At 40.4% G+C, this 25,574-nt stretch overlaps 1 long non-coding RNA gene and 1 pseudogene across 1 annotated transcript in view; one reads left to right on the top strand and one right to left on the bottom strand.

The window, feature by feature from the left end:
- Positions 1-25,574, top strand: part of LOC139438865 (uncharacterized) — a 33,477-nt gene that overhangs the window by 2,774 nt on the left and 5,129 nt on the right. Inside the window, exon 3 of the long non-coding RNA XR_011648584.1 lies at positions 22,176-22,268. This is a non-coding gene — a long non-coding RNA (uncharacterized lncRNA). The remainder of the gene's footprint in view (positions 1-22,175; positions 22,269-25,574) is intronic.
- LOC101422300 (putative protein FAM10A5) lies at positions 13,469-14,615 on the bottom strand (annotated as a pseudogene).

Here is a 25,574-nt window from a genome sequence, read left to right as displayed (position 1 = left end):
AGCAGAGTCCCCAGTTATCCTGAAGGGGAAACTACAGAAGTTGTCCCAACAATGCTGTGACTGAATTCCTGACCCACAGAAAATGATAATAAAAGATTATTGTCACTTTACGTCACTACATTTTGGGGGTAATTTGTTACACAGCCAGAGTAACTGGTACATGTGCCAGATAAAATACAAGATGCCTAGTTAAAATTTGAATTTCAGATAAACAATGAGGAGGTGTTTGTTAGTTTGTTTTTTAGTAAAAAATTACTTGTTGAGCTGAAATTTAACCAGGAATCCTGTATTTTTATTTTCTACATCTGGCAATCCTCCTTGTAAAATGAACCTATGAAGAATCTGTGCTGTAAAATTCATTGATCACCCACAAGGTTGGAGAGGCCAGCAATGCCCCTGCAATGTCAGGCACTTAGTCTTCCAAAGCTGAGGGCCAAGTTGAGAAGCAGATTGTGACTGAGATTGGTACTGTACTTTCCTTTGTTCCTGTGGCTCACTCGTTACTTCTTGACTCCTTGGCACATTCCCATGGAGCCTTCAATTGGAGCTGATACATGGCCCCAGAAAGCTATTTTCAAACACAGAAGGTACTGACGTAATTATGTCTAAAGTTACTTTTCTTTACTATAAAACTGGGTACTATGCCTCCTCATACAACTTCCGTTTTTTTCAAAGCTGTTGTCCATTTGCAGTCACACCATTAAAAGGAAACATTCAACTTAAATTTCTATGATGAGCAAGTGTGACATTGTGGTACTCCAAATTAAAACACTGGCCTTTTTCTTCTTTCATTAGTTTTTTCTTTCAGTAAGCAAAAAGGCAGATGAAATGATATGATGATATGATGTCTGGAAATTTATTGTAGCTCCTGGCATGGGTGGGTGTAGAGATGGAGCAACACTGGCTAAGAATTGGGAAGTTTTGAAGGTGAGTGATAGTTACATGGAGGTTCATTTCGCTGCTCTCTACTTTTGCATGTTTGATGTTTCCATGCCAAAAAGTTAGAAGAAAGAAGAAAATGTATATCTAACAAAGCTAAGACTATGCTCTGGATTCAGAGGCTGGTAGAGCTAGAAAGTCATCCAATCATCTAACCCAAGCCACTTACTATGTAGATGAGGAAATGGAGACCTGGTGAGATGGTGACCCAGTGAAAGTCACACAAATGCAAGGAAGGACTTGGACTCAGGCCTTTGAACTCCACATCATTGTTTCCCACGGGTTACATTATACTGCATTTCTTAATCATTTCTGTCTCATCTATCATAATTTTATAATCAAAAGTTGGAAAACAAAAAAAAAGAAAAAAGTTGGAAAACTATTTTTAAACAACCATGTTCCCTTGGATCTCCATAGGGATGCAACCAAGAAAAGAATGTTTCATGATGGAAAAAAAACACATTTGAAATATTGTAATTTTTAAACAAATGGATAAATGTGTGACAGATATGTGTGCTTTATATATATTAGATGCACATAGTACTTTTTTCCCCTCCCTATCCCCCCCGACATGGCTCCCTCATCGGTCTGCTCATTGTCTCTGTTCATTGCATCAGCTCTTCTTCTTTAGGAGGCACCAGGAACTGACCCTGGGACCTCCCATGTGGGAGGTGGGTGCCCAACCACTTAAACCAGCGCCCCATGTCAGTACATATTTTTAATGTAATTGCTTCTTTCTCAGATTAATTCTTACCCTTTCTCCAATAAACACACACATTCAGTTAAGTCCTTCTTGACTCTGAATTCAAACAGCACACACTTGTCCTTTTTTCTGGAACTTATTTCCTACTTTATATTTGAATACTCAGATGTTTATATACCTTTTTAAAAATTCATTTAACAAATATTTCGTTAAGTACCAATTCTGTGCTCAGCAGTGCTGGGTTTACAGTGCCTTCATGGGGCTTGGTGTGTGTGTGTGTGCATGAGAGAGAGAAAAAGAGACTAAGCAAACTCATAAAACAAACAAAAAGTGGGACGAGACCCATAAAGGAACACCGGGATGTGAAGGTGAGGAGGCGGCGGGGGGAGTGCTGAGGGGAAGTCCAGCAGGGCCAGGCTGTTCATTTAAGGTGAGACCTGAAGGGAGAGACGGGGAACATCATCCAGCAGAGGGAACAGTCTGTAGAAAGACACCGGCATGTGGGCGTGCGATGAGCTAGGGCAGAGGAGGGACTGTTGCTGGAGAGGTGTAAGAGCAAGATCACATCGGGCCTTGTAGGCCGTGGTCAGAAGCTGGGATTTTGGATGCGGAGGTGGTTCAGGCGATTGGGCATCCCCTCCCTCATGGGAGGTCCCGGATTCGGTTCCTGGTTCCTCCTGGAAGGAGAAGACCAGCGCACAACAGATGGACACAGCGAATGCAAGCAACAAGGGGGTGAGGAGAAATAAGTCAATAAATCTTTTAAAAAAAGAAGTTGGGATTTTCGTTCAAGTTCAGCGGGAGGTCTCTGGAAGGTTTTAAGCAGGAGGGTGACATGATCCTTTGTTTTTGGTTTTGAAAAAAAATGTTTTAATTGTATTGTTAATAACCTGTTGGGCACTGCGCCAACTTCTCAGACCTTATCTGATGTGAGACTGGCGCTCACCACCTTCAATTCCATTCCAAGCTGATTTTTACATAGTACTTTTTTTTTATTAGAGCAGTTGTAGGTTCATAGAAAATTCATGCAGAAAATAGTTTTCTCATTATGACCCACCCCTTCACAGTTTTCCCTATTGTTAACATTTTTGTGTTAGTGTAAGCTTTGCTACAATTGATGAAGTATTATTATACTTACATTAACTATAGTCCATAGATAACATTAGGGTTCACTCCTTGTGTTGTACAGATCTTTTTTATCAAGTATTATTCTAACACTATACTTAAGATTTCCCATTTTAGCCACTTTTGGATATGATTCAGTGGTGTTAATTCCATTCACAATGTTGGGCCACCGTCACCGCTGTCCATTACCAAAACTTTTGGTTCCCAAGAAGGGAGTGGCCTGTGGGAGACGTGGAAGTCAGGAGACCAGGCGGGAAGCCCTGGGGGCCCAAGTGAGTCATATTGAAGTGGGCGGTGGCAGATTTGAGATACGAGTTGGAAGTAGCCTGGACAAGGTCTAGATGAGGTGCTCAGGGAAAAGGAGAAACCACGAATATTTCCCAAGTTTTAGGCTCGGTAATGCCATTGATGAAGATAATATGGGGATTAAAAAGTTGTGGGTTTTTTTCCCCTTCAGGGAGTGGGGGTCCAGGCAGTGGTAGTCTGGTTGGAGATGCTTCCCTAACAAAATTAAGAGTTCTTGAAGGCTCAGGATCAAATCACCCATTACCACATTCTTAGGAGGTGGCATGGCCCCTGCCACACAGGTAGGCATTGAAGTGGTAACCGTGTCTGTGCAAACCAGCAAAACCTAAGCAGGGAGGACCACCTGTGGGATGTCCCCAGGGCCCAAAAACTTAAAAAAGAGAAAAAAAAGTGTTAAATAATGTTTGGTTATTTTGATTTACATGACATTTAATACTGAGGACCCGTGCTCTTTTGCAGCAGCTCTAAAAGCTAAGCTCAGCAAGAATAATTAGTTAAAATAGAAGGAAAAGGTTGCTTTGTTACTAACAAGGGAAATTATGAATTACAAAGTTGACTTGAGCGCATGTGTCAGCTGACTGCCCCAGCACCACCAATGCTAATCACAGCTTGGTGCCTTTGGGGACAGAGAGAAAGGAAGGAGAATCTTCAGCAATTTCGCCAGGTCCAAAACACTCTTAAAGGGGCTGAGAGGAGCGGAGTGCTGGAGCCCTTCTCTGGGGAGGTAGTGGGGCGTGCTTCTGCCAGAGGGGTTCAGGAGCTGCGGGAGCCTGAGAGCGAGGAGAGGGCCTGGAGGACAGAGAAATGGGAAGTGCAGGGGTGTGTTTTAGTACACCTCATTGCATCCTATCAAGAGTTTTGAAACTGGACACAGGGTTAGGCACAGTCTGCTAGCAAGAGGAAGGCTGCTGCAATTAACAAAATACAAGTACAAGATGACGCAACAAAAAGAGACACAGATTCCCTTGCCGCTGACAACAACAGAAGCGGACAAAAGAAGAACACGCAGCAAATGGACACAGAACAGACAACTGGGGTGGGGGGTAAGGGGAGAGAAATAAACAAAAAATAAATCTTAAAAAAAAAAGTATTCTAAACTTTTAAGTAGCATTTTGTCATTATCATTTTGGTCATCCTACATGAACACTTCCAATAAAAGCCAGTATTCTTTCCATTCCATTATATTGTCATGCAGGCATTTAATTTCTGAGTCAAATCCTTCTTTTTGCTTTACCTACTTTAAAAGTTAAAATCAAATGAGATAGATGTGAAAAAAAATAAATCTTTGAATTCTATAGGCATTGCTTAAATTATTATTGCACTATTAGGAAAACTGAAAATATGTCACTAGGGTTTGGTAAATATCATTTTCAGTAACTAAATTATTGGTAAGGTTCTCACTTCACTTGACACATGAATGAAATACAGACAGAAATACACTAATTTTCCCATGTTAAGAAAGTGTTCTATACACTACAAAGCGGGAGGCATGGATCGGTCATGACTACTTGGAGTGATAGAATGTGTTTCTGGATGGAAAGACCAAAGCGATTTGTCAGCTCTTTCCAGATTGATTTATGATCCCCAAACCAAAGGCAATGTTTTTAATCTTTTTTTTAAAAATTAACATTATTGAAACATATTCATAAGCCATGCAATTTACAAGTGATTCTACAGTTCATCTGGAAAAATAAGAGAATGAGAAGAGTGTAAAATAATTAAAAAGGAAGAGTAATTAAGGGTGGGGGTAGAGAAGGCCTGCCTACAAGATATTAAAATGTTTGCAGTACTTAGAGCAAAATTAGAAATGGATATCCCAAAAACAAGCTCTACCTTCTGTAAAAATTTAGTATCCATAAAAGCAGTGGATGGGGAAAGATTTATCCCCTAACCAATTTCCTGAGCTATATTTTATTTGAAGGAGAAGAAGAAAATCAGTTTAGTTATTTCATAAATTCTAGATATACTAAATAGATAAATACAAAATAAAGGGAAAGAAAGAAAATATTGATTACTCTTGCTTTGATTTCTTAAATAAAGGTATGGCTAAAGCAACAAAGGACAAAGAAAAGACAAAAAAAAGGGGGGGGAGGCAGGAAATATCTACAAATTTTACCAGGTGGATACGAGTTGGCTGGGAAGCCAGAGAAGGATGAGGAGGAGACTTATTTCTTAAGGTAAATACCAAAAATCCAAAAGTTATAAAGAAAGATATTCATTGCATAATTGAAAAGCTGAATACCATCCAAATGTTCCCATAGAGAATGTGATATACCCATATAATAGAATATTGTATCATGATTACGATAGTATTTTAGAACAATGCCACTCTACTCTAATTTGCACATGGATATCTCCTTAAAAATGCAAATTCTTACTCAGTAGATTTCAGGTGGGTCCTGAGATTTTATTTCTACAAGCTCCCAGGAAATGCTGGTGCTAGAGGTCCAAGGACCATATTTTGAGTAGCTACAAGAGACTGTTTAATGATATGAGGAAAATGCACGCATATAATGTCAATATTTAAAAACAGTGGTGTGTGTGGGGGTTATGATTATGAAAGGAAATGCATCAAATGTTAGCATGCCAGTGGTTGTCTCTGCATGATGTAATTATGGGTGATATTCATTTTCTTGCTTATTCCTTTCTATAGCTTTCAGTGAACATGTGTTTCTTATGTAGTAATAAAAAGAATTATTTAAAAGAGTGGGCTTATTATCCATTGGTATGTCTTGACTTCTTTGATGGTTTGATGATTTGAAGGGATTTACAAAGAAAAATACAATATATATATTAAAAAAAGTAGAAGCATCAGGGACATTGGAGACTATGCATAGAAAAAATAAGATTAAGTCAGAATTAAACATGATAATCCAAGAATGCAAGCTGTAAAAGCCCCGAAACTTTGCTAGAGGTAAGTAGTATATTTGGTTCTGAGCTTTCTAGAGGCCCCCAAAAAAAGAGTGATTGCAAGATTCATTTGTCCCTAAGATAAAATAAAACAAATGTTCAATAAAGCACTGCCATTTATGCCACTGACACCTGGGAAATTTTTTCTCTTTTCTGTCCTAACCAAGAGAAAACTGTGCAAGGTAGTTAACCTCCTACATTCTTACAGAAATTATACACTGAGTTCTACGAGGCTGCTTTTTTTCTGGAGTTCCTCGATGTTGTGCTTAAGACACAAAGCCAGAAGAGGCCCAGAGATGACTGATGACATGGCCTAATTTAGAGGGGTTCTCCTGACTAGTTCCCCCATGTACTGTTGTTGGAAAACCCTGCCCACCAGTTGTATAGACTCTAACTATAAAAAGGGTAAAAGAGTCTAATCTGAAAAAGTGTTGCACATCATGCATAGCAAAGGTGGGATGTGCAAGTCCCAGGCTCCGGAGGCACCTCGGATGGACCATGATGAAGAATGCCGGCAGGCTGCAGGGAGGGCGGCCAGCAGGCGCGCTGCACCAGTGAGGTGCTCTCCTCTGATTAAGGGCAGTGGCCAGTCAAGGGTACTGGCTCAGCAACCTGCCGCTGGGAAATAACATAAAATTCACCATTTTGAAGTGTGCAGTTGTGGCATTTAAAACGTGCACATTGCTGCACAATCATCCCCTCTCCCTGCTTCCGTAACATTTTCATCATCCCCAAAAGAACCACCGTACCCACTAGACAGCCTGTCCCCATTCTCCCTCCTCCCAGCCCCTGGCAGCCAGGATCTGTTTTATGTCTCTGTGGATTTATTGATTCTGGATATTTCGTATGAATCATAGTGTTTGGGGGATTTTGTGTCTGGTTTCTTTCACTTAGCATAATGTTTTCAAAGGTCAATCATGTTGTTGATAACGATATTTTTTCACTTTTTGTAGACCTTTACCATTCTACTATTTGTCTTAGTTCCTTTCCAATGTGAATATTGAAAAACTTGTAAGTTCCATTATCATGAAAAGTACAAATAGCCAGTGACCACCTAGGAACTGCAGCATTTCCATCATTGTAATTTACTCTTTTTTTTTTTTAATTTATTTATTTCTCTCCCCTTCTCCCTCCACTCCAGTAGTCTGTTCTCGGTGTCCATTTGCTGCATGTTCTTTGTCCACTTCTGTTGTCAGCGGCACGGGAATCTGTGTCTCTTCTTTTGTTGTGTCAGCTCTCTGTGTGTGCGGCATCATTCCTGGGCAGGCTGCACTTTCTTTCGCGCTGGGGGGCTCTCCTTACGGGGCGCACTCCTTGCGCGTGGGGCTCCCCTATGCGGGGGACACCCCTACGTGGGGGACACCCACTGCGTGGCAGGGCACTCCCTGCGCACATCAGCATTGCGCATGGGCCAGCTGCACACGGGTCGAGGAGGCCCGGGGTTTGAACCGCAGACCTCCCATGTGGTAGACGGACGCCCTAACCACTGGGCCAAGTCTGCCACCTGTAATTTACTCTTGACTCAGAAAAATGACTGTCATGAAACATTAACGATAACACTCACAGTAGAGTGATGATATAATACATATGGATATGTCTGTTTATGCCCATCCATTTGCTTTTTTATATTAATATCCTTTTTTATTGGAGAGGTGTTGAGCTTACAAAATAATCATGCATAATGTGCAGAATTCTCATATTTTACTCCTCCACCAACACCTTGCATTGCTAATGGTATTTCAATTATGTTTTGTAAAGTATTTAACTTTTGGAGATAGATAGTGAAATATTAAAGGATAAAATTTCAAGATGCTGGGAATTGCTTTAAAATCATCCAGGGGAGAAGAGAAGTTGGCGGGGGTCTGGATGAAAGAAGACTGGCCATGAATTGATACATGGTGGGTACATCGAGGCCTTTTATAATACTTTTTACCTTTAAAATTTTCCATAATAAAAAGTAAGAAGAAAAAGATTGCTGGAATCCAATTGCTTCACCTGTGTGTATAGGTTGTTTAGCACCAAAGCTGAGACTGTGTCTGAACTCTCCTTCAAAATAAGCTGGGACTCAGTGCTGTAATTTAGCAGGGAATTCTGGAGTTACGTGTGACTGTGGAGGTGAGGCAAGGCGGGCTGAGCCTCGGGCAGCAGAATCTGGAGCCAATTGAAACCTGGAGGGCATCCAGGGAAAGGAGGAAGATGAGGGAGTTTGTAAGCCAAGTGGACACTCCACCTGCAGCATCCATCTGAAGGGAAAGTCATGTTGACTGTTGTGGAGTGGGTTTTTAAAGATAACAGTGTGGTTTGTGCTGCTTGAGTCACAGAATCAAGTGATTTTCACTTTTCTTAAGTGGATACCAAAATTTCCAAGATCTACCACGTAGAAGCAAACATCACAACTGGGAAAATAGATAGATTCCTACAATTTCTAGCCATTTTAGGAGAGTTGACCTTCTTTCATCACTAAAGGGTTCTGGAGAGGAGGAACTAACTATTCACTCACTTAAAGAATATTAGAAGTGTTTTTGAACATCCAGGATGTACTAGTCATAGACCTATGTGATGGAGATAAATCATCCCTGACTATATAGAACTTAGGGTCCAGTGAAGTTAATAAAAAGAACCTTGCAAATATAATGTTACAAACTAAGGTAAGTAGTTTGAAGAAGTACAAGGAGCTGTTAAAGCACACAACATATTCTAGTTGGGAAAAATTATCCGAGGAAGCAGAACTGGCAGCTATGATTATTAGAAAAATAGGAGGAAATCAGGCAGTATCAAGAAATGGGAGTGTTTCAGTTTGCTGGGCTGCCAAAATGCAGGCTATCAGAAAAGTGTTGGCTTTTACCATGGGGATTTATTATCTTACAAGCTTACAGTTCTGAGGTCATGGAAAGGTCCCAAAGAAAGCATCATCTAGGGATGATTTCTCCCCCAAAACCAACTGCTGGCGATCCTGGACTTGTCTGTCCTATAGCAAGGGACATTGCACAGCCTGCTGGTTTTTCTCCACTCTTCTGGGTTTCCTGTCTTTCAGCTTTTAGCTCCAGTGCTTCCTCTCTCTCTCTCTGTACTCATCTCATTTATAAAGGGCTCTAGTGTGAGGATTAGGCCCAGCGGGGGCCATGCCTTAACTGAAGTAACCAAACCCAAAGGCCACACCTAGAACAGGTCCTTACACATAGGAATGGGCCAGCGTTAGGAGCATGATTTTCTGGGGCATACAATCTCAGACTACTGCAGGGAGTAAAGACACATCCACCCGACGAGAAGCCTTGGCGTTTACTCTGAAGACAGAACCAGAGCTGCAAAGTGACTGAGCATGGAGGATGAAAATAGTAGATAAATGAGTCCCAAAGTGACAAAGGCATTCTCTCCAAGAGAAAAAAACCCTGATATGATGCATTCACTGGATGTGCTCTTCATTGTGAAATCATTTTCTGTGAGACGAACTTAGAAGCCTGAGGCATGTGGTATATGGGGCTTATCACACACAGGCTGAAAAACCTACAGTTCAAAAAAAGCTTCCTAGTGAACTTATATTTATATCGGTGAGGAATTCACATATCTTATCCATGGTGATAGCTTGTCTCCAAAGACGTGCACCATCAATTTTCTCCTTTCTATACATACCTGTCACTTTCCCATGGAGAGGTGGGGTCTGTCCCTCTTCCCTCTTGAACCTCGGAGGGCCTGTAGCTGCTTTGACCAACAGAATATGACTCTGTTGCTATAGTGACTCTGGGCCATTTCCAGACCCAGGCTTTAAGGTCACTGGAAGTTTCTGCTTGCTTTCTCTGGGAGCCTAACCTCCATGTGAGAAGCCTGGATTACTTCAGAGGAGAGATTTGCCATGTGGAAGAGGACACGATGAGTGAAGGCGACAACTCGGACCCTCAACCAGACAGCCTTAAGATAACTTAAACCACCGACTGACTGCTATTGCACGAAAACGAGCCAGCTAGACCCAGTCAACGCTTAGAGCCACAGGAGTCAGTAATAAGTTATTGTTTTTTAAAAACTCGATGTTTTGATATGATTTTCAAAACAGGTAGCTAAGACATCATGTTAAACCAAGTTTGAACTGAACTGTCCTCCTTTTTTCTAGGATATGTCAGACCTCTCCAAATTTTTTACTGTGGCTTTTACTAAGGGGTAATGGAGAAAATTTAGTAGGATGGGTTGTGTTGTCTTGTACACTCCTGTTGGACCTTTGTGCCAAGACAGTGAGAACGAGAAGGCAGGTATTTATTGAGGCTTTATTATGAGTCAGGGACATACCATGCACTTGACATATGCTATCTCATTTCCTTCTCAAAACACCCATATGACGAATGGTATAATCTCTGTTGTAGAAGTGAAAAAACCGAGGCCACCCGCACAGTTGCTGAATGGCAGAGCCCAGCAGGTGTCTGACATCAACGCCAGTTCCCTTCCGTAGAATGTGCACTACCCATGTGCAGGAAAGGCTACAGGGCCACCTATAGTGGTCCCGGAAATGTTCCTATGCAGTGGCGGATTCTTAGCAATTGTCCCAGAGATCCTGATCTGACACTCCAGTTTTACTTTTCTTTGTGTAATGTTGAGGGAGGCACATCTGAGGGTAGAAGGCATGTGACTGTGGCTTTCTTGGAATTCACTCCTGCTCCCTGAGATAACATCCTGGTGGTAGTAGCTCCTCCTCGCTCTCCACAGCAAAGCTCCTTGACATTCTGTGTCACCTCAGCCAGAACTACAAGAGGCTCCAACAGTTCCCAGATCATGGAGGAGGCCAAGAGAAACAGCTGCGTGATGTGGAGAAAGGGGAGGAGGCCAGCAGAGAACAGACCAGTCGCATTCCTTCAGACCTCCAAGCCGGCAGGAGACTGCATTCCCTGAATGCCTCTCCCAGACCTCCCAGACATTGCCGTCCTCACTCTTAGTCCGGGAGGAGAGGTGAAGGCACTGGCAGGGAAGAGACCTGACTCAGCACAGCCCTCTCTTGACTTAAGACGCTGAGGGGTCACCGTCACAACACTGTGGCCTGGACTTCTAAACGTTTCATATCCTTCAGTTCAAAATTGGATAATAGTCCTGCTTTAAGGCTTGCAGAGAGAATACATGTTTAATATTCTTAAGACATCTCCTTCCTTCCTGGCAGTTTTATGAACTTTTTCCTTTCTGAGGGCTTAGCCTCCTGCTTCCTGTTTTTAGTTGCATTTTCTCCTCTCTGTCTACAATTAAGCTCAAGAAAGAAAAACACAGAAAAATCCAGTCCCATCCTGTGGAACAAAGAATCTACTTGGGAAGAGTTTCAAATGGAGAAACTCAATGTTTTTTCAGTGAATTAGGTAACCATATGTTGTGGATCTCAAAAGAGATAAAATTATCATCAAAGTTTAAAACCCCCTGCAGATCAAGGGAATTAGTACTGAGTAGCTACTGGGTCCCAAGTGTTATACTAAGTACATTTATTTAATTCTCAAAAAAGAAATAAAAAAGTCCTCTGAGGTGTACTTCATTTCCTTTCCCAAGATTAAGAAACTGAGGATCTATAAGCTAAACAACTTTCTAGTAGCCTTTGATAATTCTTTAATCATCTTTTCAATCTATTATTTGGTCACTATATATTTTGGTTTCCATTTCATCTTGGGTCAATTCTGGCTGTTTATATTTTGTTAGGAACCTGTTCCTTTCCTATAGATTTAAAAAATGTGCTGCCACAGACTTATATGTAGCATTTACTTTGGAAAAAAAATTTTTAACTTTGTTAATCAATTTTATCAAGATATGTAGCTTATATACAGTAAGACAAGCCCAAGTGCCCATTTTAAATGTATAACTCAATGAGTTATGTCAAAGGTATACACCCGTGTGTATATATTAGCACAATTAAGATGTGCTGATATCCAGAAAGTTTTCTTTGAATCAGCCCTGCTTCTCCTGACCCCCCCACCCCCACCCTGGGAACCACTGATCTGTTCTCTGCCCCTTTAGATAGGTTTTGTCTTTTCTAGAATCTCATCGAAATGGAACCATAAAATATGTTTTTAAAAATATTTGTAGCTTGTTTTTTCAACTTAATGATTTTAGATTCATCCATGTTCATTTATTAGAAGTTTGTTTCTATCAACATTCCATTGAATGGTTATACCACAGCCTGTTAATCCATTCTCCTGTGATTTTCAGTTGTTCGTTATTTATCTATTGATGCATAACAGATTATTCCAAAACACAGGAGTTTTGGACAAATAAAAAAACTTTGGGCAAACAAAAAATTTCGGGCAAACAAAAATAATTTATTATTTCACAGTTTCTGTGTGTCATGAATTTGGATACAGCTTAGCTAGGTGTTTCTGCCTCAGGGTCTCTGAGAAGACTGCAATCAGGTATTAGGAGGGACTGCTTCTTCACAGGACTGGGGCAGGATTCAGTTCTTTGTGGGCTGTTGGATTAAGGGCTTCAGTTCCTTGCTGGCTGTTTGCTACAGGCCTCCCCTAGTTCCTTGCCTGGTGGGCCTGTCCATGGAGCAGCTCACAACATAGTAGTAGGCTTCATCAGAACAGTTCTGCAAGAGAATAACAGAAAGCTGTAAAATGAAAACCAGAGTTGCTGTTTTTTAAACCTAATCTCAAAAATGGCACCTCATCACTTTTGCCATATTCTCTTTGTTAGAAGTGAGTTATTAGGTTCAGCCCACACTTAAGGGGAAGGTATTAATCAAAGGCATGAATACCAGGAGGTGGAAATTATTGGGATCTACTTTAGAGGCTGTCTACCACAAAACACAACTGTGGCGAGCATTTGTGTATAAGTCTTTGTGTAGACATGTTTTCATTTCTCTTGGGTAAACAACTAGGAATGGAATTGCTAGGGCATGTGGATACTACATAAATTGTCAAACTGTTTTCCAGAGTGGTTATATTGTATTACACTTCCACCATCAATGTATGAGAGTTACAGTTATTTTACAAGCATGGCAAGTCCTGACATTGCCAGTCTTTTTAAATTTTAGCATTCTAATGGATGTGAAGTGCTGTCTTTTGTGGTTTTAATTTACATTTCTCTGGTGACTAATGAGATTGAATGTCTTTTCCTGGGCTTATTAGCCATTAGTATACATACTCATTTGTGAGGTATCTGTTTAGATCTTTTGAACGATTTTTATTGGATTGTCTTCTGATTATTGAATTGCAAGAATCCCTTATAAAGTCAAGATACTGTATATATGCTTGTGTGCATATATTTATGTTTTGGAGTATATTTGTTTTTTGTGTGTGTTTTTTTGCAGGAATTAATATACCTGTTATCCTTTTAATTTGTTTTAAATATTTTTGAGTTTTAAAAAATGTTACAGCTTGTAATTCCTAATAGGAAAACATTATCTGAATGAATACCCTTATGGAAAACCACTGTAAAATGTGTCAGTTGCATTTGTGGCAAAGGGGGGAGGAGTTATCTTCAAAGCACCCCAGCTTTCCTGAGGAGAAGGTCAGAAGTATACTGGTTTGTATTATTGCAACATCAATTAAGTGATCTAGGTTGCTTTTCCTTCAGCAAGAGCTTTATTTGTCAAAAGGGCATTATGCTTGACCTCCAAAGTTGGCTGACAATTTACTGATGAGATTCATAACCTTTGGGTTGCTCTGGTATTTCGACATATTTGTGGGTTCTGGGCCACTTCTTGGAAAGCTGCCATCACTTCTGGATCCTGCATGGCTGCAAGAACCTTTGGATCCCTAGGAATTTCATTGAATCCAGGCATTCCTGCCATTCCAAGCATGCGTCCTTCCACTTCAGGCTTTCCCCAAGGAAAGCTACCTGGAAAAGAGTCCTGATTGCATTCTGGCTTCCTTCTTCCTTTGGGCTCTCTCATGTTCTTCCAGAGTCTTCTTCACTCTTTCCATTCTTTCTTTGAACTCTTGCTCCTCGTGTTTTTGCTCACATTTTCTCCAATGTTCTGCAGTTTTCTTGGCCCTCACTTGAACTTCTTTCAGCATTGTGCTAGCATCTTCATATTAATCCAGTCTGTCCACAAGGGCAAGATCACAGGCTGCTGCTTCCAGTGGCCCAGAAATTTGTGCGCTTTCTCTTGCCACTTGCAAGGCTGAGTTGAATCAGGATTTATTTCATTGGCTCTGTCACAGTTTCAGATGGAAGCATTTAACTTCTGAAATTTGATGAAGAAACTGACCCTCTTGGCATAAAAAATGACTAAATGAGGATTTAGCTTAATGGCATCTGTGAACAAGTCGATGGCTTTCTGTAGCTCATGATCATTTAGGGCATCGATGGCAACCACTTTCTTTTCATTTGCCTGATCCATCATCTCCTTAGTTATCTCTACAGCTTCATCTCTCATTTCTTGCGATGCATCAGTGTCTGGTTCAATAACACCTTCTTTGTCAATTTCTAAATAACTTTCTTCACTTGATGATTTGTCTGTCTTTATGTTTTCCTCTGACTTCTTACCATCTGCTTTTTCTACCTTGATATGTTCTTCTTCTTTAGCTTTAGGAGTAGCAGGTGGCATTTTACCACCCCTACTCTCCACCCATTTCCTCAGGAAGCACATTTCCTTGGTGTGCAGAATGCTCGGATCCTGCTTATGCATTTTCATGAAGATCCAAAGCATGCTTATATTACCCAGATCCATGGTTTGGAGATGGCAGGAGGTGAAGGACATGACCTAGAAAGCTGCTGCTTGGGGCATTTGTAAAGGACACAGTCACCATTCCCATGGCTGAAGGACTTATTTAGGCTGTGAACATGTGGTTGCAGGACTTTTTCTGTGGCTTAGCTTTATAGGCCTGAGAGCTACCCTCACCCGCCAACACCCAACACCATAGAACATATAGTAGGAACGGGCCTCGGTCTGGAGCAAGGAGAGCGAGTTGAGAGGCCGGGACTGGAAGCCTTCCACTGGCTTCACTGCTGACTCATGGGTGTCTATCAGGCAAATCACCTCTGGGTCACAGTTTACTCCTCTATAAAACAGGGTCTGATTCAATTAATGTTTCTGCGAAATCACGAATTTTGAGATTGAGCAAGCTGTTTCACGTGATGATTAAAAGATGGATATGCTTCCTTTGATTTTTATTTCTTGCTTAGTCTTCATTATGCCACAGGGCATTTTATATTTTTACAAAATGATTTTATAGTATCTTAGTCATCATTTAAGTTTGCTAAAGGCTGCCAGGCAATATACCAGAAATGGGTAGGCTTTCATAATGGGAATTTATTAGGTTAAAGGTTTACAGTTCTGAGGCTAGGAAAGTGTCCCAATCAAGGTAGCAGGTGAAGCTCTCTCCTACAGGTCTGCTGCTGGCTATCCTGGTGGTCTCCCACCATGTGGCAAAGCACAACAGTGGCTCTGCCAGCCTCTGCCTTCTCCTCCAAACTCACTTTCTCCCTGCGCTCTGCTGCGGGTGATTAGGTGCTTGGCAGGGCACAGTGCTGTATGCTCATCTCTTCCCTCTCCCCAGGCCTGGTTGCCAGTTCTGCTTCAGGTCACTCCATGTGTGGCTTTTCTCGCTCCTGGGTTCCCCTCTGAGCTCCCGAGCTCCTTCCTCCATCTCTGGCTTTTATTCCTCCATTTGTAAAGGACTCCAGGAAGAGGTTCAGGGCCCACCCTGGGCTGTGCCCTCCTGAAGCAATCTAATCAAACGACCCTTCACTGACCTGATCTAGTCAAAGGTGTACAACAGGTTCAATGTAAGGACATAAATTTGGGGGGTCCACAAAAACGATTCAAACCAACATAGTCATCTTTCACAAAAACATCATTAGGTAGAATGATGTGGAAGGGGAAGGAGGGGGAAGAAGGAGGAAAGAGGGAAGGGTAAATGGGTCCGTTAGGAGCTATGTGTGATGGCTAAGGCAGGTCATGAGGTAACTCAGAATTAAGGAGGAGGTCGGGCTGCCACTGGCCCAGCCAGTCCTAGGCAGGAGTAGTGCCCTTGGCCTCCTGGAGCCTAATGGCATCACCATACAGTAGCAGATGGAGAAGTTTGACTATTTAAGCCTCGTGCTTCCTTGGGATGGGAGCTGGGGAGTTCAGGAAGCTCATTCATATCTGATGCTCCACTCCTGAAGCTTGACATCAGGGGTATCATTACCTAAAACAGCCATCATTTCAAGTACTAGTTTCAATTGCCATTCTGTTTGGAAACCCAATGGCTCTGCCCGTTCTACCTTTTAGAGTCTCCCCTCTTCTCACAGGTCTTTGTCAGGCATGCCCTTCCTCCCCAGTGGGCTGAGGGACATGAAGTTCTGTCCTGCTCTGCCTGGCCATGTCACAGGAGAAGCCACATGAGCTGCCACTGGTTGTCTCTTTGCCACCCTTTCTGAGTGATGTCATTTCCTGTATGTCAACTTCAAGTTGACATATATAGACTCAAGATTATTTTGAGTCTAAGTTCTTTAACAGAATTGATGGTGGTGTGTATGGGGGGGGAGGCTTCTCAGGGTGGGGATCATATTCACTTTCCCCCATGTAGTTCGTAGAGAGACTCTAAGACCCAACTTGTTACCCCCGAGACCAACCTCTTGGACCTTCAGCCAAGGGCCACCTGAACCACCAGAGTCGAAAGGGATTCTGAGTGGACCCCTTGGCCACTCCATAGGAAACTGCCACACCTGCCATGGCAGAGGCAGGGCTCTCTTTCTCTTTCCCCTGCTGTAGAACCTCAGTCTTTTCTGAGGCTTCCTGGGGCACAAGTTCTGGCTTGAATCACATTTTTTGGTTTTATGGTCTGGGTGATTTTCCCGGTCCAGCACACCAGCCACCCCATTGCCCTCAGTGTCGAGCTCCCATCTAGCCCTATCCTCCTTGAATCTACAGGTGATGTCCTGCCTCACGCCCAGAAAAAGGTGGCCCTTGCCACAGCGGGTTTAACCTGGAGGGCTGGTCATGCTGAAGAGTTTCCCCTTCCATAGTAAGAGATAGACTCTGCCTGGAGGTGGGCCATGGCTTCTACCTGTTAGTCACCTCTACTTAATCATGGTTTGGGGCCTGGCATGGTAATTAGGGGCCCCGTATCACATTGTGTTTCCTGTAACCTTTGTTCCATTCTTGACATTTATAACAGGCTTTCTTTCTTTTTTATTTTTTTTAACCCTAGATAAGAACCTTTATAAGCAAAGGTCTTTTTTGAAAAAGATGTCTTGATGCCTTGAAATAAATCAGTCCATAGGAAACCAATTTTAAGTGCTCCTAGAGTGTACTTAAAACAAAACAGTATTTTCTACATGTGTTTAAATTTTAAAGTAGATATTAGTGGCTTTAGGTGGAAGTTTACGATCATTTTCTGCACAGAATTTGTAGCACAGCTGATTTTCTTCTTATTAGGACTCCAAATCAGACAGCACAGGAAAGACTAAAAATGCTGGCCAGTGCTTGTTGTTTGCACAGTAAGGTTTGGATCCAGAACCAGAGAAGACAGAAAAGCTGTCTTCATCAATGTCGACATCTTAAATTCAGCCATTTAGAAGTAAAAACAAATAACAAACAAGTTCCATTTTTCCCCCATGTGACCTGAGAACCTCAGAATGCACTGCTGCTCTTTTCCTATGTAAATCTCCACCATGGAGATACTTTAAGTACCAGTAAGGCCTATGAATACACAAGGAGCAACAATGTTGGAAGACATGCATGCTTTATTGCTGCTAAAAATAAGTAAGGCAAGCCATGTCTCTAGATGACTAGGAATCATGGAGTCAAAACATCTTAATGTTCTCTAATGAAAGTCAATTGCTTCCTTCTCTTTAATTGCTTATTTATTTGATAGCCTTCATTACTCTGATGATCAGATATAAGAATGTCATGGGACTTGGTTGGTAGAATGCACCATTTGGAACAAGATGGTTTGAACGGAAGAAACTTTCTAATTAAGACCAGAGAGAAAAAATGTTTTATAACATAGGGAGGCACACTGGCAGCTTTCAGATTCCAGAGAGTCACATATAGACCTTAGTTTATTATTGATATATATATGCATATAGTTGTAAAAATTAAAGTTTATATATATATATATATATTTTATTTTATTTTTCTTTGCAGGGGGGTAGGTGGTACTGCTTTTAGTAAAACCCTGAATAATCTTCGATCATCTTACTCTTGGGTAAGAAGTTTTAACGTGCTGTTCGACAAAATCAAAGTAGACATATTAAAATGTTAAGGTACAAGGTTTTTAAAAAAAAATTTGTAATTTACAGTAGTGGAATTTTCTTGTTACATGTACACTGTGTTGCTTCCAAAAAAACACCCGTAGAAAGTTAAAAATGCACGGAAACTGTGATGTCACTCATCAAAACAGGCATTCAGAATTGCAACTATATATTCTCAATACTTTCAGAAAACATTGTATAGGTCAGATTTCACTGATATGAACCATAAGGATACTGTGAGCTAATAATATTACTCTAATATTAAATCATAATTTCTAGAGCTGAAAATCTGGTGCACCTGAGGTTGAAGCTCTGTGACTGCTCTAACATTATTTCAGAAATACCATGGTTTAGTCTGTAATGATGGGACAATGTATGACTTATAGGCTGGCAAGTCGCCAGCACCCCTAGCCTCTGGTACATTTAAAGTACACATAAGATGGTGCTGGGGTTTAATGTATACCCAGGGGACCTGAATCTCTGGACTGACCATGTGATAGCCAGGCCCTGAGCCTCAACAGACTTGCAACTCCTGCACTCTGGTTTATTGGACTTACCCCACTCAGCTAACATGGAGGTGAAGAAGGTCAACCACCACACCAGGGAGCCAAGAGTGCCTACAACTGAAAGCAGGAGGATTGCATCCAGCATCCATGTGGAATCTAAGCCCCCTCTTGATATAGATGTGGAGTAGACACAACCATTCCAAGGTCCACAGGATGGAGGAATAGAGTATGGATTACTGTGGACTTACTGATATTCTATTCATGAACTATTGTGATTAGTAATCAAAGAAAATGTGGCTTTGGTGTGGAGAAAGTGGCCATGGTGGCTGCTGGGGGTAGGGAGTGGGAGAAAGAGATGTGATGTGGGGGCATTTTCGGGGTTGTCCTGGGTGGTGCTGCAGGGACAGTTACCGGACATTGTATGTCCTCCCATGGCCCACTGGGTGGACTGTGGGAGAGTGTGGGCTATGGTGTGGACCATTGACCATGAGGTGCAGCGGTGCTCAGAGATGTATTCACCAAATGCAATGAATGTCTCATGATGATGGAGGAGGTTGTTGTTATGGGAGGAGGAGTGGGGTGAGGGGGGTGGACGGTGTATGGGGACCTCATATTTTTTTAATGTAACATTTAAAATATAAATAAAGACAAAAAATGTAAAGTACATATAAGAGACTAGGGAAGAATAAAAGGAAAAACTCAATGGGAACACATCTATAAGCAAAGATGAAAGGAGTAGGGAAAGTTTGGTTTAGAGATGAGATGGCTGAATAAGAACTTCAGGTTTGTGAAACCTCTGCCATTTTGTGTTGCTGTCTACATTGGGGGCAGTTGCCTTATCTTTTCACAACTGTGTGCCCCCAAAGCCAGGGCTCAGAGAAACCACAATCTTGTCCTGTGTTATGATGGAGGCAGAGTGTGACGGGTACACTATGCTCTGGCATCAAGTGTCAAGAATGATGTGGCTTTAACATGCAGTAGATAGAAAGCAATCTACTGGGTAGAGCAACGGCCTCTGCAGTGACTTAATGGATTTCATGTCTATGTTTTCATTGTATTATTTTTATCATCATCAGGATTACTTGGTGCCTACTAAGTTTCTGGCCATTGGGGATGACCATACCGCCATTTAGCTGTCCAGAAATGAATGGATAGAAGAAATGTAAGAAATGCCAACATTTATTGAGCAATTGTTGATTATATTTTGCACTTTACATGTATTAACTCATTTAATCAATGTAATTTCTCTATGAAGTACAGACTGTTATTATTCCCATTTTACAGATGAGAAAACTGTAAAAGCTCAATTACTTAAAAAAAAAAACTAAATTACTGAAAAAAAAACCTACGTAACTTTTAAAAAATGACTTAAAATAAATAGAATAATCTGGATTCAAAGTCAAATATTCTGGCTCTAAGACTTTTGCTCTTAACCACTCAGCTAAATATTAATATTTAAATAGGTTAAAAAGTCATTTGAAATTTTGCATACAGAATCTGATAAAATGTAGATGAACTATAGATAACTATTCTAAAAGCTGATATTAACTAATAATTTCTACAGTGATATAATCCAGTGAAGAATTTCCTTAATAACAAAAAATTCCCTCTCCTTCCCCAAACTTTTGTGACTCTGGTTTTAGTTGTGAGACATAATCTTTATATCTGGAAACATTCTACCCTCTTCTACAGCCATTTTAAAGGATGATAATGTCTATCACTGTAAATGCCATTGAACTTTGAAGTATTACTGAACTTGGTGGAGATGGCTCTGGTTCTAATCATAGGTAGGTCCTGATAACGTCCACAGATAAAGTCACAGAAGAATATCTTTATAGATGAGAATGAAAATTAGATGTAATAAATCATGTGATTACTCAATACCATCTGAGTTCCTTTTCACCGCTCTACCCCTGTATTCTGTACCTTCATCTATCTTGACTTCCTGGGCTCTTAAAGCAGTGTTATGAGAAAAAAAAATTCAAACCATATAAGACATAGACAAATAATATAACTCATAGGCAGACACCCAACAAAACAAAAGCGTACATTTGTGACATATTTAAATTATTGTTTGTTTAGTGAAAAAAGTAAAACATGATGGGTAAAATTGCAACCCTTTTTCCCCTTCCCCAGTCCAGAGTCAATGCATTCATGAATCTGGTGTGTATATTTTAAGTCTATGTTTTCATATATTTTCTCCTGCTTTTATGTGTAATATTTAAACCATATATACATGCATATAATGTATATAATATTCTTCTTGTGATTTTTAACATTTTTACATAAGTAATTTCATTGTACATATCTTTTTGTGCCTTACCTTTTCATTCAATATTACTTTTTAAAATTTTTAAATATTTTTTTCAAAATATTTTTATTTATTTCTCCCTTCACCCCATTCCCCCTGTTGTCTGCTTTCTGTGTCCATTCTTTGTGTTTTCTTCTGTATCTGCTTTTATTCTCATTAGGCAGCTCTGGGAGCCGATTCTGGGACTTTCCAGAGTGGGAGAGAGGTGATTACTCTCTTGCGCCACCTCAGCTCCCTGTTCTGTCACATCTTCTTATTTTCTCTCCCCAGTGTCTCTTATTGTGTCATCTTGCTGCGCCAGCTCTCTGCATCAGCGGGCCCTCCTGTGTGGGGTGGCTTTCTTGCACTGGGTGGCATTCCTGCACAGGGTGGCATTTCTGCACAGGCTGGCACTCCGTGTGGGCCACCTTGCCATGTGGGCCAGCTTGCCCTCACCATGAGGCCCTGGGCCTCCTATGTGGTAGACAGGAGCCCAATTGGTTAAGCCACATCTGGTTCCCCAGTATTACTTTTTAAGGGCTAACCATGGTGATATAGAAATAGTTCATTAATTCTAACTGTTATGTAAGAGTAGCATATTAAAAAACACATTTTGTTAATGCCTTTTCCTAATAATGAGTATATTGAGTGTTTCAAATCTCTCATTTTTAAAAAAATTGTGTTTATGAAACATCATTGAACTGATGTTATATTCTTATGCACCTGTGGGAAAACTTATCTAGAAGATACACCTAGAAGTGGAAATGTTTCAGAATAAGATATGTGCATTTTCAATTTTACTAGAAATTGCCAAATTGTTTTCCAAGGTGGCTGATCTAATTTACACTCCCAACATAAATGCAAGAAAATTCCAGTTTCTTCATCAAACTCAGATCTTCAGGATTTTGTCAATCTGATGGGTATAGATTGGTAACTCAGAACGTGACTTATTTTGTAGTGAATAGAAAGCCACTACATGATTAGGACTATTATAACTTCAAAGTACTATTAGGTGAGAAATTTGAATTTTGTTTTTTACGTTTGGATGGTGTTTGCCAAAAACCATTCTTAGCTTGTGGGCTATACAGAAACAGTGGCAGTTGTGGTGGTTTGCCAGAGATCTTAAACTCAGATTCTAGTAGAATATAAGAACTGGATGGAAGCTTACAAATGAACTAGTACAACTTCTTCCTTTTAAATATTAAGAAAATGAGAACTAGAGGGTTTGAGTAATTGGTCAAATTGTCTGCAGGATCCATGGAGACAGACAGCATCAGTAGTGCTGAGTAAGAAGAAAATGATTTCATCACCTTATTGACAAGGAAAACCAAAAAGACTTTGTAAGGTATGTTTAAACCGAATAAAAGGTACATAGGATCTCTCTGGGTTATTTTTACAACTGCATACTAATTTACAATTATCTGAAGAAAAATTTCAATTTAAAAGAAAGATACTTTTAAGCTAATCAAATTTTCTAGAAACCACATCTTGCCTTAGGAAGAAGACAGGAAGCAATCTTTCCTTTCCTGGGGTCTAAAGATTGATCAAAGAATTGATTAATTGTTTGACTGATGGATGTATTTATCAGTTGAATGAATTGCTCATTCATCATTAAACATCCACTGGGCACCAGCCATGAATTAAGTACTAAATCAAATTAGGAAACCTCATTTCAGGAAGACACTGAAGTATTTGCAGTTCTGGCCCTAAATGTGACTAGGTTATATCTACTTCCAATGACGAAACACCCATTCATTAGTTAAACAGTAATAAGATGTCAGATGATAACCCAAATAGGTCTTTAAGGTTCTCTAAAGCCTTCCAGAGCTATGCATAGTCTTTTCCTTTAGGATTCCCTGTACGATGAGAAGGCTATTTTTTTTTCTGTCCAGAAGTGCAGACTTTTAAATAAACCTTCAGGGTAGCTGACTTGGCCCAGTGGTTAGAGCCTCCAACTACCACATGGGAGGTCCGCGGTTCAAACCCTGGGCCTCCTTGACCCGTGTGGAGCTGGCCCATGCGCAGTGCTGATGCGCGCAAGGAGTGCCCTGCCACGCAGGGGTGTACCCCGCGTAGGGGAGCCCCACGCGCAAGGAGTGTACCCGTAAGGAGAGCCGCCCAGCGTGAAAGAAAGTGCAGCCTGCCCAGGAATGGTGCTGCACACACGGAGAGCTGACACAACAAGATGACGCAACAAAGAGAAACACAGATTCCCGTGCCGCTGACAACAACAGAAGCAGACAAAGAAGATGCGGCAAATAGACACAGAGAAGAGACAACCAGGGTGGGGGGCGGGGAAGGGGAGAGAAATAAATAAATAAATAAATAAATTTTAAAGAAAAAAAAAGAAAACCTTCCAAAAATCAAAAAGGGTCCTGGGCCCCTGTATTAGAGATTAATGCTTTTCAGATACTAACAAATATGCATGAAAACCTGGGGAGGACTACGTACGTATCCTTGGGAAAATCATTTACCCTCCCTGAACTTCAGGCTCTTTCTCTGGAAAACCTAAGAGAGAGTGTTGTAGTAAAGGGTCTCTAAAGTGCTTCCCATAGTTGGCATTCTGTGAAAAGGAAAAGATCACTAGGTGCTATATAAGGAAAAATATTTTTAATCTTATTTTGGCAAAATCTTGTAAGGTAAGGAGAAAATATATTTATAATCATACTCTAACACAAAAACCAGCACAGAATGTAAATTGGTGTCTTGGGATTTTTAGCATCTGAGCAACTTTTACATTTGTACTATTTTAACTTGATAGAAAATATTAGGATAATATATGTTAATTAAACAAGATAATTTATTATGATCCCTATCCAGTTCTAAAAGCTTGATTACATGTTAAAGTTTGGCTTACATACAAAATAATATTTTAGAGCAGTTTTAAAAATACTGAATTATACTCAATTTTACAAGAATAACAGCATTATCTTTGTTGTGATGCAAGCAATTTTGTAGCTAGAGAAATAAGGAACTAGAGAGATTTTATTAGAACATTAAGTCTACTTTAGTCCATAGTTCATTCCCCAATCCTGAGGATCCTGGAATGGTGATGTCCACTCCACCTCTAACTGAGAGGAGGCTGTGATCCCACAGGGCCGATGGATGGGTCTCTCTTGCTTGCAGTTGTAGGTTCTTTTGGTTCCTTGGTGTGGTGGTTGTCCATCCTCACCTCCTTGTTTGTTGTCCTGGGTGACTCTAGTGATGGAAGAAATTATATCATTGATGTGGAGGCAGTGGCCACTGGAGGTTCTGAGGGCAGGGAGAGGGAAAAATAGGTATAATATGGGGGTATTTTCAGGACTTGGGATTTGTCCTCAATGACATTGCAATGACAGATGCATGCCATTATATATTTGCCATAACCTACAGAATTGGGTGGGAGAGTGTGTAAATTACAACGTAAACTTTAATCCACACTTAGTGGCAATGCTCCAAAATGTGTTAATCAATTGCAATGAATGTACCTTACTAATGAAGGATGTTGTTCACGTGGGAAAATGTGGAGATGTGGGGAGCAGGTCATATGGTAATCTCCTATATTTTTTAGGTGAGATTTGTGTAATCTAGGTATCTTTTTAAAAATTAGTAATAAAAAAAAGAATAAAAGTAAACTTTAAAAAAAGAAAAAAAACATGAACTTGAGTGTTTCTAGGATAGAAAAGTCAAAATAATGAAGAACTTCTTAGAAATTACAGTAAATGATAGTTGAAGGAAACACTTGGCTTGGAGAAGTTAGGAGATTATAATAACAGTCATTATGCTCATCTGCTGAGAAAGAAGATATTTTGTGTAGCTCCGCCTGATTGAACAAGGTAGAGAAGTTACTAAATTCGATATAAAGACATTTTCTAACAACTACAGCCCACATTCCAAACTGATGTTCCTGTTACTAGAAGCGTTTAAACAGGAGCTGATGGCCCCTTGGCAGACAAGGTGACAAGAGGGAGACCTCAAATGTACAGGGCAGATGTGGGAATAGATGGCTCTCGAAGAGTTTTAACTTGTTTTCTTTTTTTTCCCTTTCAATGACCTTCTAAGGCCCCCTACAGTACTAAGATTCAATTCTACCAAGCAACAAATAGGAAAACTAGTTATTACCACTCTAACAAAAGTTCATGCAAATCTCCCAGATAAACACCAAGATTCCAAATGGTGACTGTTCAAAGGACAAGAATAGACGGTGCACAAAAGAGAAAATATAAATGATTCATAAGTATATTGAAAATGTTCAACCTCACTATTAACAAAAGAATGCAAGTTCAAACATCAATAAGATACCATTTTTTACTTATATATTGGCAAAGGTAAGAAAAATAATAACTCAGCTTTGATGGAGGTGCCGTGATCAGTCTCAAACATGGTTGGTGAAGATATAAATTTGTTCAAACCTCACAAAAGGAAGTTTAGCAATATGTTCCAAAGATTAAAATATTTAAAGCACACTATATGGATATTTGGTCTTGTTAAAGCATTATTATTATAGTAAAGAATTATTATGACTATTATTAGATGTAATCATTGCGCAAATTTAAAAAAAACATTTTTCTAATTTAAAAATACCTATTGAAGTATTTACAGATGTAATAATAATGTCTAGAATTTGCTTCAAAATTATCATTGGCCATTGGGGGGGGCACACAGGGATGTA

This window comes from Dasypus novemcinctus, chromosome 4 (genome assembly GCF_030445035.2).
Source record: "Dasypus novemcinctus isolate mDasNov1 chromosome 4, mDasNov1.1.hap2, whole genome shotgun sequence".
Lineage (NCBI taxonomy): Eukaryota > Metazoa > Chordata > Mammalia > Cingulata > Dasypodidae > Dasypus > Dasypus novemcinctus.
Note: the sequence above shows the minus strand (reverse complement) of the source record. Positions and strands in the feature narration are given on the sequence as shown.